Source organism: Desmodus rotundus, chromosome 5, assembly GCF_022682495.2.
Source record: "Desmodus rotundus isolate HL8 chromosome 5, HLdesRot8A.1, whole genome shotgun sequence".
Taxonomy (NCBI): domain Eukaryota; kingdom Metazoa; phylum Chordata; class Mammalia; order Chiroptera; family Phyllostomidae; genus Desmodus; species Desmodus rotundus.
The window spans coordinates 46,271,934-46,286,106 of NC_071391.1; the positions used below are offsets into that span (position 1 = coordinate 46,271,934).

Consider the following 14,173-nt stretch of genomic DNA (forward strand, 5'->3'; position numbering starts at 1 on the left):
CTTCCAGTGGTATTTAAGGTAATGAAAACTTGAAGGCTGAATGGCCAGATCTGGGATGGTAGAGTGGGAGGACCCAATGCATTTACCAATCGTAGAGGCAAAAGAATATAGTGCTTCACCTAAAGAGAGCAGAGCTGGGGTAGAGAGTGTAAGGGGAAGACCAGTGGGAGATGAGGGAGGCCACTGAAGGGCTTAAAGGGGAAGTGACATGACAACATACACTTTTCCTCCCCACTTCAAAAGATGCACAAATTTAAAAAACTGAAACTATATTGAAATATTAAATTAAAAATGAAAGTCTCCCCTTATATCCATCTTCTTAATCTAAGTTCCAATGGTAACCACTACTTATAGTTTGGTGTATTTCCTTCCAAGCCTTTGCTTTTGGAAGAATCGCTCCAGTGGTTGTATGCAAACGGACTGCAGGGAGCAGGACCAGAGGCAGGAGCCTCCACAGGGTTGTTGTGAGGTTATATTCAGTAAATGTATAAAGCACTGAGCATAGTGCTTGACCCAGGAAGGGTTCTGTATATCTGAGCTTCCTTTCCATTATGTAGTGTTCCCGCAAATGCTTTCTTTTTCCTAATAAAAAAGGGCTCGTGTTCACTATAGGAAATTCAGAAATATACATAATCAAGAAGAAAACATCCTTCTAGCTTTTCCAATGTATATACATATATATATACTTTTTTACAAAATGGGATCATACATAAACCCTACATAAACATATATATACTCACACCTTCCATGTTTTAAATATTTGTCTATCACACTATTTTTAATGACTGTGCAGTATTCCACTATAGACTGTTCTTTACTTAGCCAATCCTGTACTGTAAAACAATTAGATTATTTAAAATATTTCAATAACATAATATCTCTGATTACTTCCTTTGCATAAATTCCTAGGACACGAAGTCCAAGGTCAAAAGTATAAGCATTTTTAAGAGTTTTGATAAATATCACTAAACTACCTTTCAGAGAGACTGTGTGAATTTTTAGTCTCACTGGCAAAGGATGAAGGAGAGTAACTGCTGTGCTTTCCTTTCACCACAATAGTGTTGTTTTCTTTTTCATAATGTGTTAAGTTGATAAAACAGAAATGAAATCACACTGCTGTTTCAAATTGCATTTCTCTGATTTCTAGTGAGGTTGGACTTATATTTTTTAAATTTTTAAAAGTATATTTTATTGATTATGCTTTACAGTTGTCCCATTTTTTCCCTCCCCTTATCTCCCTCCCTCCAGCATTCCACCCCCTTAGTTCATGTCCATGGGTCGTACATATAAGTTCTTTGGTTTCTCCATTTCCTATGCTATTCTTAACCTCCCCCTGTCTATTTTGTACCTACCAATTATGGTTCTCATTCCCTGTACTTTTCCCCCCATTCTCCCCCTGTCCCCTCCCCACTGATAACTCTCTATGTGGTCTCCATTTGTGATTCTGTTCCTGTTCTAGTTGTTTGCTTAGTTTGTTTTTGTTTTTTAGGTTCAGTTGTTGTAGTTCAGTTCGTCATTTTACTGTTCATATTTTTGATCATCTTCTTTTCCTCAGATAAGTCCCTTTAACATTTCATATAATAATGGCTTGGTGATGATGAACTCCTTTAACTTGACCTTATCTGGGAAGCACTTTATCTGCCCTTTCATTCTAAATGATAGCTTTGCTGCATAGAATAATCTTGGATGTAGGTCCTTGACCTTCATGACTTTGAGTACTTCTTTCCAGCCCCTTCTTGCCTGTAAGGTTTTGAGAAATCAGCTGATAGCTTTATGGGAACTCCTTTGTAGGTATAACTATCTCCTTTTCTCTTGCTGCTTTTAAGAGTCTCTCCTTATCTTTAATCTTGGGTAATGTAATTATAATGTGCCCTGGTGTGTTCTTCCTTGGGTCCAACTTCTTTGGGACTCTCTGAGCTTCCTGGACTTGTATGTCTATGTCCTTCACCAGTTTGGGTAAGTTTTCTTTCATTATTTTTCTGAATAAGTTTTCAATTTCTTGATCTTCCTCTTTTCCTTCTGGCACCCCTTTGATTCCGATATTGGAACGTTTAAAGTTGTCCTGGAGGTTCCTAAGCCTCTCCTCATTTTTTGGAATTGTTTCTTTATTCTGTTCCAGACGAATGTTTATTTCTTCCTTTTGTTCCAAATCTTTAATTTGAATCTCAGTTTCCTCCCCTTCACTGTTGGTTCCTTGTATATTTTGCTTTATTTCTTTTGTATAGCCTTCACTTGTTCCTTTATTTTTGTGGCCATACTCAATCAATTCTGTGAGCATCTTGATTACCAGTGTTTTGAATTCTGCACTGATAGGTTAGCTACCTCCTCATTGCTTAGTTCTTTTTCTGGAGTTTTGATCTGTTCTTTCATTTGGACCATATTTCTTTGTCTCAGTGCACCTGCTACCTTGTAAGGGGTGGAGTCTTAAGTATTCGCTGGGGCAACCCACTTTGCCACGTTGTGGTGCTGCATGTGGGGAAGAGGTCAGAGAGACAACGATGCCACTTGGTCAGCTCTTGCCCCTGTTGTAAGTGACTGGCAGTTTCTCCTGCTGGCATAACCCCTACAGATTTTAACAGCCAGAGGTTCTGAGGCTTTATTTTTCCCACACTGGAACCCTGGGTTTCTCAGTCTGCCTTGCTTCGTAGTTGTTCCTCCTGGTTTATCAGCACACAAATGTGGGACTGCTCAGTCTTCGAGCGGCTGCCTTGACATGCATCCTCTCCACCTGGGCTGCCCATCTCCGTCCCTCCTACCAATCTGGATGAATGTTTCTTCTTTTACTCTTTGGTTGTTGGAATTCCATACAGTTTGAGTTTCTGGCATTTCTGGTTGATTTTGTTTTTAAATTGGTTGTTGCCTTCTTTCAGTTGTGCGAGGAGGCAAAGTCTATTTACCTACACCTCCATCTTAGCCAGAACTCCTCTAGTGAGGTTAGACTTCAAAAAGAGTATGTTTAGCAGTCAGCTGAGTTTCTTTTTTCACAAATCCCTTATTCATGTCCTTTGTCCGTTTTTTTTTTCCTTTGAATATGTTAAATTTTGCTTAATAACCTTCAATACTGTTAATGGTTTTGAAGGTGTAAATGGCAAGAATTTTTAAAAAATTATTGTAATTGTTAAAAAGCACATGTATAGTCTTTTTGTTTTTCTTGTTAGTTTTTTAATATTTGTAACCAGCAGTGTTGATGGTTTCCCCTGTACCATTTGGTTTGAATTTCATTTCCTTCAACTCAATTATTGGCTCAATTATTTGCTGAGTGGATGATTGAATTTCAATAATACCCATACACACAAACACACAGTCCTCACCAGTAAGTCAAAGAACCAGAATCCATCTCCCACATAGTTGAAGTTCTTTCACATCTGATCTAACACAGGCAGGTGAGTCTCCTGTGTCTACTCACCTTACCTAAAAGGATCTCCTGGCAGGCAGCGGACAGCTGTCACAGGTAATTTATCCAAGATATGGATTAAGATCCCAAAGAGAAATGAAAAGGGCCTCTAAGCAGCTAAAACCCACGTTTAAAACCCATATATTTAATTCATAGCAGAGTCTGTCAGGTTCTCACAAGAGGGTACAAACGGGTGATTACAGATGGGCAAACTAACTGAAGGTAGTGAGGAATAGTATCTGATGAAAGGTAGTGTGGTAGAGAGTTTAAGTACATTGGCTTTAAAATCTGGGACAATCTAAGCATCAGCGTGAATAATGACAGCTATGGATTATAACCATTGAGTAAAATAAGATTCCACGAGTCTGCATTGAAAATAAATTAATAAGTCAAAATAGAGAAGGGGAAACTCTTCCTTATTGTAGAATGATAAGTAATTAATGTGGAAGAAGGATGAAATTAGAAAATCATCATTTTGCAATGTCATAATTACCAGGGATAACAAGCATATCTAGTTCACATGGCTATTAATGTATATAAAGTACTTAGAACAGTGACTGACCTATAATAATTGCTCAACAAACATTAGTTATTATTTCTATGTACCTGACCCTGTGGTTAGGCTGTGGGGAAGTCAAGAGAAGTATGAACGGAGACACTTAAATTGGGAAGACAGCATGCCATTTTAAAATAGGCACAGCGAGACCTGGGTCCAAATCCAAGCTCTATCATTTACTGACTATGGTTTTGGACAACACAGTATACCTCTGAGACTCCATTTTCTTACCAGAATAATGGAGACAACGATGCCTCCCTTATAGGTTATGAGATAAGTATGCAAAACGCCACAGTGCCTGACATAGAAGGAGTTCCACAACTATGAGCTCTTATCCCTTTGTCCATACAATCCTGGTGATAACAACATGAGTCTGGGCCAAAGTACACATCAGATTTGTACTTGATCACTTCCAGAACTCATGCTGGCATATTCCTATATTAAGAAGGCAGCTCTTCTATATTCTGAACAAGTTAGCTTGTTTTTAAAGTCTAAAAGAGAAGGGTTTGTCGATCTAAACTCAAAGGGACATAATTTGGTTAATCCTCAGCTGTTGTATCCAATCATTATTCAATTATGTCCCCTTCCATGGCAGGCTGTCCCTCCAGGCAACTAGTGTCACTAACTATGGTACCTGGGCCTCTCTAGGTTCATGAGTATTGATTCTATGTGTCTAATTTGCAGACTGCAAGACGTGTCCAAGCAACCAAGTATGCTGCCCTTGGCCCCAGAGGGCAGACAGTGGTCTGGCAGGATGGGGAGAGGAGAATGACTAGGCTCAGCCCTGGGGCTGCTAAACCCATAAAGGGAATGGGCAATTCACTTCACAAACTTGAAGGCCAAAGAGGGCAAGTATCTAGGCTAGTGACTCATTCTGCAACCTCAGAGAAGATTCCTCCCAATTTTAATAAAAATTCAAAAGGCAGCAGCCCCACTGTGGGATATAGCTAGGACTAATGGAACTGTGGCTGCTCAGTGGCCAAGAACGGCACCAAACACCTTGCCAGGTAGCTAATCGGCTTTTCACCTAACAGCCACCATGTGCACCCAACCCAGAGTTCCATGAGGATCAGGCCCTTCTTGGAGAAACCAGCCTGATCAGGCTGGAGGGCTACATGACTATGGTTAGCTTTGGTGACCAAAATAACTTCGTGGACCTGTGGGCTGCAGCAGGGCAGAAACAGAGTAGGAGACTAGCCAGGTGAGAGAAAGCTAAGGAAAGGCTGGGAGTGCCAAGAAATCCATAATCAAAACAGAACCAAGGGTCCAAAGACCATGAGGCAGAGGGTCAGAAGCCAAGTCAGATGGCAAGGACTAGAGGCTGAGGCAGAATAGTAGACCACCAATGAAGCAAGCAGCCAAAAACCAAGGAATATACTGGTACCAGAGGGCAAGGCTAAAGAAACAGTAACTAGGAACAGCAGTGAAGAGACTGAAAAATGAATTGATTTCTGCCTCTCTGACATTTTTTGCTGAAGTAGAAACAAATCCCCAAATTTAGAACTGCTTTTGGGGAAGGTGACTTCCATGGGGAGATGGTGAGTTGGCACACCTGGCTGACAAGGGGAGTCCAGGGTTAGCCCTAAAATCAGAATGTGATGGCACAAGGGGAGGCAGGCACTACTCTTCAAGGTGACTCACCAGAGGACAACTGTAGCCTCCCCTCTGTTCTGGTGGGGCATGCTAGCCGCCATTTTGTAGTTTAGGCATTACTGCCTTAAATTTAAGTAGCTGGAACCAAACGGGCTTGTAGTGTATGAGCTAGGCCTTCGTGGGTTTTTTTTTTTTTTTTTTTAAATTTTTTATTGTTATTCAATTACAGTTGTCTGCCTTTTCTCCCCATCCCTCCACCCCACCCCAGCCTTCGTGGTTTTAACAGCTAGATTGAAGTGGGGCAGAAGACACCATGAAAAACATCTCCACTCAAAGTAACTACACTGACTACTCCACACGTATTCACTGGGCAAAGGCTTAAGAATATCGGCAATTTGCCCAGCCAGCTCAGGACGTGGCCTTTGGTGGTCTGTGGAAAGATATGCCTACCAATGCCAGTACCAACCTCAAAGCTAGAGATAATCTCCAGATGCACTCTTTCCCTTACTAACTGGGGGAGTCAGAAAACACTTGTAGCCCAAGAGAATGGGGGTTTGTCCTTTAGTGACTTGGCTCTAGGAGCAGTACTTGCCTTCCTGTGTGCCCGTCAGATTCTATCCTGTTCTAACGTCTCCCCCCAGTGAACTGATACACCAAAAGGACGGGCCTTGCAAATACTGAAGGTGAAGTTTGTGAGGGACAGCATCAGGCTGACAGGCTGACGGAGGAGCAGCAACAGGACAAAGCTAGCCGTGCTGGTTAGGGGCCAGGCAGGCCTGAAAATCTGGTGAATCAGAAATGGTCAGGTCTTGAAAGTTGGCCGGAGGCAGACTGGAGAATACAGGTCCAGAGCCCAAGCCCTCCGCAAGCTACACATGTGAGAAGGAATGGTAAGCTTCGGTTCTGGCTACGAGCTATTTTCTCTCTGCCCTGTTTCTACGGCCTGCTGGTACAAGCATCTATTTTCTCAAGGTATAGAGTGTTGGCTAAGTAAGAGGAAGACAGTAGTCTAATAACGAAAGCTAACCTTTGTATATACTTCTTCATGCCAGATGCTATTTTAAATACTATGTATATTCTAACACATTTAATCTTTACAACAACCCTATGAAGTAGGTCACACATAAAAAAAGCTGAGGCACTAAGGAGTTAAGTAACTTGTCCAAGATCATTCAGCTGTAAGGTGTCCTGGGCAGACGAGCTACAGGGTCCACATTCTTATTACTCTGCTCTATTGCCCCTCACTTCCCAATATTAACTCCCAGATAGGTAACTTCTCTAGGAGCACTTTGTCTCAACGCAGTTTTTAGCAGCCCAACAAAAAATGAGGCAAGGATATAAATAGTTAATTCCTACAGGAGGAAACAGACAAATAAAAAATATTCCTAAGTATATGAAGAGATATCCTCAAGCTCATTTGTTACTAGAGAAATGCAGACTAAAACACAGTATCACTTTAAATTCAACATATTACCAAAAGTTAGATAGCTGAAAAATGCCAAGTGTAGGTGAGGACATGGGGTTCTGCGACTCTTTGTGCACTGTCCAGGGAGAGACTGGTGCAGCCTTTCTGGAAGCCGATCTTACAATACTTTGTCAAATGAAAGTACCTTACCCTCTAGCCCAGCACTGCTGCTCCTGAGTACAGATACCCCAGAGGAATTCTTACACAGGTCCACAAAGGGCAACACTGGGCACTCATCACAGCACTCTGTGGTGGTGGGGAGCTGTAGACAATCAAGTGTCCACCATGGGGAACGGATACATTAAATGTGGTAGACGCACACTGTGAAACATGATGAAGCTGGGTGTATGTGCAGAAACAGGCTGGATACATGTGCAGAAACATGGACAGGTGATTTTAAAAAGGGGTGATTCCCCTATTAGTCATTAATTGAATCTGACAATTTGTTCCAAAAGTTTATTCCTTCAGAGTCTCACAATTGCAGAACTCCTGACTCCTATGCCCACAGTGATCATGGGGACTGAAGAATTAAGGACCCAGTGAAAACAATGAACTCCCTGAGCACTACTCGTCAAATACGACACTCCTCCTGCTAGGAATGTCGTCCCCTTGCTTCAAATGACTAGCCCTCATTCACCTGCAGGGCTCCTCAGTGATCCAGAAACCAACGCAACTGAGCCTTCGGTCTTCTGGCCTGGACGCACGCCCTTCCTCTTTTTTCTGCACAGAACCCAGCCCCCCCCCCCCCCCCCCCCCCCCCGCCAGAGGCTGACCCTCATCACAGTGTATCGTCACTGCCTGTTGACTTTTATTTGTGTTTCTCACCAGCCTACTAGGCAAGGGCCATGTCTCAACTTTCTTTCCCAGCTCCTTGATCAGTACCTGAATCACTGTAAGTGGTCAACAGATGTTTTCTGAATGAGTGCATGAACAAATGAATGAAGGAAGAATAAATAAATCATTAACTTAGTTGGTGGGGGATGGGGGAGAAAGGTGGAGGGCAACTGTCTCAACCTCACCCAGTCCTCTCCCACCAAAAGAGACCACAGGCAGTTTGGCTGTGGAAATCCTCAGCACTCCTCCCCTGAGCACCAGCCCATTTCTGGGCTGCAGGCAATTCCCAGACAAAGCTGAGAAAACGAACATGATGTGGCCCCTCCGTGGCAGTTCCTGGGACTCATGAAAACTCCCTCTGAAGCCACAGCTCCCACGAGGCCTGTTTTAACTGGCTGGTCAGGTTGTATAATTAGAGGTGGGAGCACATGTAGGAAGGATGGCTTGCACTGACCTTGATGAGCTCCCACTTTTAGGGCAGTAGGGTGTCACAGTGCATGGGAAGACAGTTACATTGATCGATGTTAAGGTTTTCTGCTCTCAGTGGCCAGAGGAGCTTGGGGTTGTTACACTGTTTACAAAAGAGTGAGGAAATCTGTGGTGTGAGCTGAGGCCTATGCTGGGCGAGGCGCATGTCAAAGACGGCTGGTGAGTAGCTGGAGTTGGTGAAGCAAGAAGGGCAGTGATCCCCGCTCCAGTTCGTCCCTACACAAAGCTGAGCTTCAGGAGAGGCTCTGCCAACTCCTCCCTCTACCCCCCACATCCACAGCACAGGGTCACTGTGATGAGTATCATCCGTCCCGAAGAGAAGACAAAGAGTTGGCCTTTGTATTCTCAACCCAATGCACACCTCAATGAGGGAGGAGGCAAAGAGGTCACAGCTCAGGAGGTTTGCTAGAAAGTCAAATGAGCTGTGTCGCATTTGGTCTACTGGCTGGTCGGGAAAGCAGGGCGGCCAGACCAAAGGTAAATGGCATGTATCACATCTAGAGATCCTGTGGCATGGGGGCATGAGCTGGAGGGGGGAAGAGGGACGGAAAAACAGTTTTCTTTTTAAAGCCAGCTTCCTTAGGCAACTAAAGATTAAGGTGGAAAGCACAGTATCTGTGTAGATAAAGTAGCCACAGTGTGTTAAGCACTTACATTCACTATTTCAAATCCATAGAACCACTTGCAATGAGGTACTAGTCTCATTTTATAAGTGAATAAACTGAGGCTCAGCAAGACAATATGAGTTGCCCATTGTGCATATTAAGTAAGAACGGGAACCAAGATCCAAATCCAAGTCCGTCTGGGGCCAAACCTATTGCACAGTCCCCTAAACGACACTGGTTCTCGTCATTCAACCATCCATTAGTCTGCCATGCTATCCCTTAGTTACTGCGCCTCTACTATGCACTAGGAACAGGGATACTTTCAGATGGTAGTTAAAGTAAAGCAGATCACAGCAGCTAGTCGGGATGAGAAGTCCAATTCAGATGGAGAAGGATCAACATCAAAGGGAGGCCCAGACAGGGTTAGATAATTTGGGGCAAGCCTCAAGAAAGGCATGACACAGGCCTTTCCCAACACAGTAAGCAGAGGGCCATGGAATCAAGACCACCCATCACAAGAGTTACAGCACAACCCCAGTTGTGCCCTCCACTTCCTTAGCCTCTTCCAAAATACCTTTCCATGTCTTTCAATCTGTGGTTCATAATACATGGCCACCAAACCTACGGGCTCATCAATATGGGTAAGCCCTGGTTGTTAGGGATTCTTACCACAGTATGGGCCCAGACCAGGCTCTCTCTAGGCAAATGATCCATGAGTATAATGGGGCTGGTTTATCTTTCAAGACTTTGAACAAAAATAACAATAAGAAAACCAAACCACCACCCTACGCTGAGATAAGGGTTATCATTATACATACTTCGCAGACCAGGACACCGAGCTAGTAAGTGGTAGAACTAGGTTTTAAACGCAGGCCGTGTTCTTTCGGAGTCCTTGTTACTTACTACAGGGACGGGCAGAAGTAACGCTCGTTTGAGTGTGGTTGGTAGGGTATGTGAATGTCCTGCAGGAGAGGGGCGGCAGTTTGAACATTTCCCTTAAAATGTCATATGGGGTGCTTGAGTGATGCTGTTATGTCACAGAATTATGTTTATGACTTTGTAATAAAACATTTTATGTAATAAAAAGGGAGCGTTATCCGTGCCGGACCCTGTGTGTCACACACATCTAGATGATGTGGTCCCCAAAGCAGGGGCGGTGCCTGACCGTCTGTTTCCTCGCACACAGGGTCTAGTACAGGCCAGGACATGCCTGTTGAGTCAATTCACTGCTGGGGCCTTACACTGCACCGTTAACACACACACAGAGCTTTCTGTCAGCTCCTGGGCTTTATGTGCCAGCGCTGCTACGTTGGGTCTCTCAATGTGCATTTTAGAGTTGATTCTTGGTTTTACTTGTAGACTGAAACATTCATCTCTGTTAATTTTTACCACCACAGATTTAACCATTGCTCTAGTCCACTGACTTCTTTTCTCACGTCCCCAATTCTTTAACTCAAGAAAACTGCTACCTTGTAAGCTCCATTTAATCTGCCAATTTGACAGGCATTTAATCATGGTCTCGATGAAATCAGTGATATAACTACTGCATAGGACAGAGCCCCGTGGCTCTGATGTCTGTAAAGAAGTACAGGAGTGGACCATATCACAGTCCCTAGAAATGAAACGCCCCTCCCCAAGCAGCTGAACTGGGTGAGCACTGGACGCTCTCCTGGTCCCAACTGATACTCACCATGGAGACAGCACTGAACACAGAACCCCAAGACAGGATACAGCATTGGAGAAGGGGGGGGCACCCTGAGACTGTCATGTTAGGCAAATGAGCTGGCACTGCTTTCCAGAGAGCAGTGTCTTGAGTTGCCTGAGGTCAAGGCATGCGCCTGCCAAACTAGAATCGGGTGCATGTTGGAATTGGAATATCATTACAACGAAACAGGATTATCTTCAGCAACGATTCCAAATGGGATTAGAAATGACTCTTTGTTACTCAGAGATAATCAGCCACAGCAGCAGCGGTGGGTGGGAGAAATGTCAAGCTCGGCACACTTTTCTGGGGGGGCATGGTGCTGGCGTTCTGGGCACCTAGCCAGCACCCTCACCCACCCTTCCTTGCTGGGAAATACTGGGCACTGTCCTGCACTGGGCAGGTGGCCACCTGGGACAAGAGCCAGCACTCATCAAAGTGCCCTGCTCTGGGTCCCATGTTCTAGGCCCAGCTTCTCAGATAAAGAGGACTGGAAAAAGAATCTCCAAAGCCTTCCTGCAGTGATGGTGATGATGATAATTAATATTTATAATGAATAATAATGGTGACAATTATTAATAATTATTATTGAGGGACTACCCCTACTACTATACTACTACTAACTAATGTAGCAAACACTTAACAAGTGATTACTATATGGCAAGCATTGTTCTGACCACTTTACATGTATTTACACATTTATCCATCAAAACAGCCTTTGGAGGTAATCTGCTTATTATCTCCATTTTATGATTGAGTAAACAATCACAGATAAGTAAAAGAACATGCCAAGGCACAGAACTAGCAAGAGGAAGAGCTTGGATTTGAACTGGGGTAATCTGGCCCCACAGCCCACCACGTGCGGGACTGTCACAGCCTGAGAGGATCGCGGTCAGTGTTGGGCAAGGCCTTTCCTTCACTCTCTCTGGTCTCCAGACCCTGCCAGTTCTTCTACTAGCTCTGGCAGACTCCTACTTTTTTACCTTTGTGAACCTACGCTTACAATGGCCCAAATTCCAGAAATGCTGTCCTTACCCTCCACCTTTAACAATCAAAATCTTGTCCATCTTTCAGGCCCCACTCATAAAGGGCCTCCTTTCTTTTTTTTGGGGGGGGGGTAGTTATATATTTTTTATTTTTTTTCTTTCTTTTTTTTTAAATTTGTATTGTTATTCAATTACAGTTGTATGCCTTTTCTCCCCATCCCTCCACCCCACCCCAGCTGAACCCATCTCCCTCCCCCACCTCGACCCTCCCCCTTGGTTTTGTCCATGTGTCCTTTATAGTAGTTCCTGTAATCCCCTCTTCCCAATGTCCCCCCCCACCTCGCCCCCCGGCTATTGTTAGACTGTTCTTAACTTCAATGTCTCTGGTTATATTTTGTTTGCTTTTTTCTTCTATTGATTATGTTCCAGTTAAAGGTGAGATCATATGGTATTTGTCCCTCACCGCCTGGCTTATTTCACTTAGCATAATGCTCTCCAGTTCCATCCATGCTGTTGCAAAGGGTATAAGCTCCTTCTTTCTCTCTGCTGTGTAGAATTCCATTGTGTAAATATACCATAGTTTTTGGATCCACTCATTTGCTGATGGGCACTTAGGTTGCTTCCAGTACTTGGCTACTGTAAATTGTGCTGCTATGAACATTGGGGTGCACAGGCTCTTTTGGATTGGTGTTTCAGGGTTCTTAGGGTATAATCCCAGCAGCGGAATTGCTGGGTCAAAGGGCAGTTCCATTTTTAGTTTTCTGGGGAAATTCCATACTGTTTTCCACAGTGGCCTCACCAGCCTGCATTCCCACCAACAGTGCACTAGGGTTCCCTTTTCTCCGCATCCTCTCCAACATTTGTTTGTGGATTTGTTTATGTTGGCCACTCTGACTGGTGTGAGATGGTACCTCATTGTGGTTATAGTTTGCATCTCTCTGATGGCTAGTGATGCTGAGCATCTTTTCATATGTCTCTGGGCCCTCTGTATGTCTTCCTTGAGAAGTGTCTGTTCAAGTCGTTTGCCCATTTTTTAATTGGGTTGTTTGTCTTGCTGGAGTGGAGTCGTGTGAGTTCTTTATATATTTTGGAGATCAGGAAAGGGCCTCCTTTCATGATCTCCCCCCGGCACTATAGGTGGTCTTCTCTGGAGTATGGACCACATTCTGCCTCATGTAAAGTGAGGCACATTTTATCCCTTTTCTGTCAGCTTTTTGGGACAAGCGTTGTCTGTTTTTATATTTTTCATAATCTTCCAACACATAGCTGTTCACCAAGAAACTCTGACTGAGATGACCTGACTCCTGGTCCCAGCAACCCTTGGTCCATCCCATGGCCTAGCTCCCTGCCCCCTCCTCCCGCCACAGGCTGTGTAGGCCAATGAAAAGGTTAAGGGCTTGGGGTTTAGCGACCTGAATTCAAATGCTGGCTGCCTCCCTCATTTACTAGACACTCTTGGGTATCTCTGAGCTTCATTTTCCCTGTCTGTAAAATAGGGATCATAATCCCTCCCTTTAAGGATTGCAGTGAGGAAAACAGCCAGCATGGGAAGTGATCAACTATGGGCCTGGCACACAGAAAGCACCCAATCAACCACAGCCAGCCTCATTACTACCATCAGGTGATCCGACAGCACAAAACCCAGCCTCCTCAGGCTGAAGGAAGCCCCACTCTGCAGCACGTAGCCAGGCCAAAAGTAGGCTGGGAACCCTGGGAAGAGGCTGCAGGCCTCTAAGGCGGGAGAAACCTCTGTGTGGTCAGGGCCCCTAAGAACCTGCACTGAAACACAGGTGCATGGGTGCTCTACCAGCTTTGTCTCTGACTGGCAGCAAGGAAGAAGAATGTCCTAGGAAGGCTGCCCCTGGTCCAGCTGCAAGAGCAGCATCGGCTCTTTGCTCTAAGAACACCTGTGGAGTTGTCAGCCTCACAAAGAAAGGCCTGCAAAACCTCTTCTGCAGGACAGCCGTTTGGCTTGGGATGCTGGTTTCTCAAAGAGGGTTTAATGCCTTCCTCTCCTCAGTAAGGTGGAGGGAAAATAAGCAAATGCTAAAAATAAATGACTGCTGTGAGAGGGAATTAAATGGTCTTCAGCCAAGGATGGCGGCATTTTAAAATTAACAAAGCCCAGGTACCACATCCAGGAAGGCCTTGGCAAATGCGTGTTATCCACTCATTAGCTCAGCTCCTCAGGGACCCTGGCCAAGCAGGGAAGGCAGTGCCGGGAAGCAGTCCTTCCGATGCTGATGAAATGCACTCCAGGACAAACGACAGAGGAGGGAGGGAGACTCTGGTGGGGAATTTCAAACAGTTCTGCTGGAACTTTGTGCTCTGCCTCGCGGTCTCACTTTCCCTGAGGCAGGGGCTTTCAAAGCAACCAGCCAGCCCAAATGGACTGAAATCTGAATCTTTCATCACCACCCCATTCTTTTGGCATGTTTGGTTCCTGAAGCACCACAGCGGCCACATTATTTAGGTGGTCTCCCTGCTTGGCAGTCCAGGGACAAGGAACCCAAGTATGATGTGGGATGGGAGGCAAACTCCCCACACTT

The 14,173-nt window shown here is 44.5% G+C and overlaps 1 protein-coding gene across 2 annotated transcripts in view; it reads right to left on the reverse strand.

The window, feature by feature from the left end:
• The window catches only part of CLPB (ClpB family mitochondrial disaggregase), a 150,542-nt gene that overhangs the window by 98,850 nt on the left and 37,519 nt on the right, over positions 1–14,173 (reverse strand). The gene's annotated exons all lie outside the window — the stretch shown is intronic.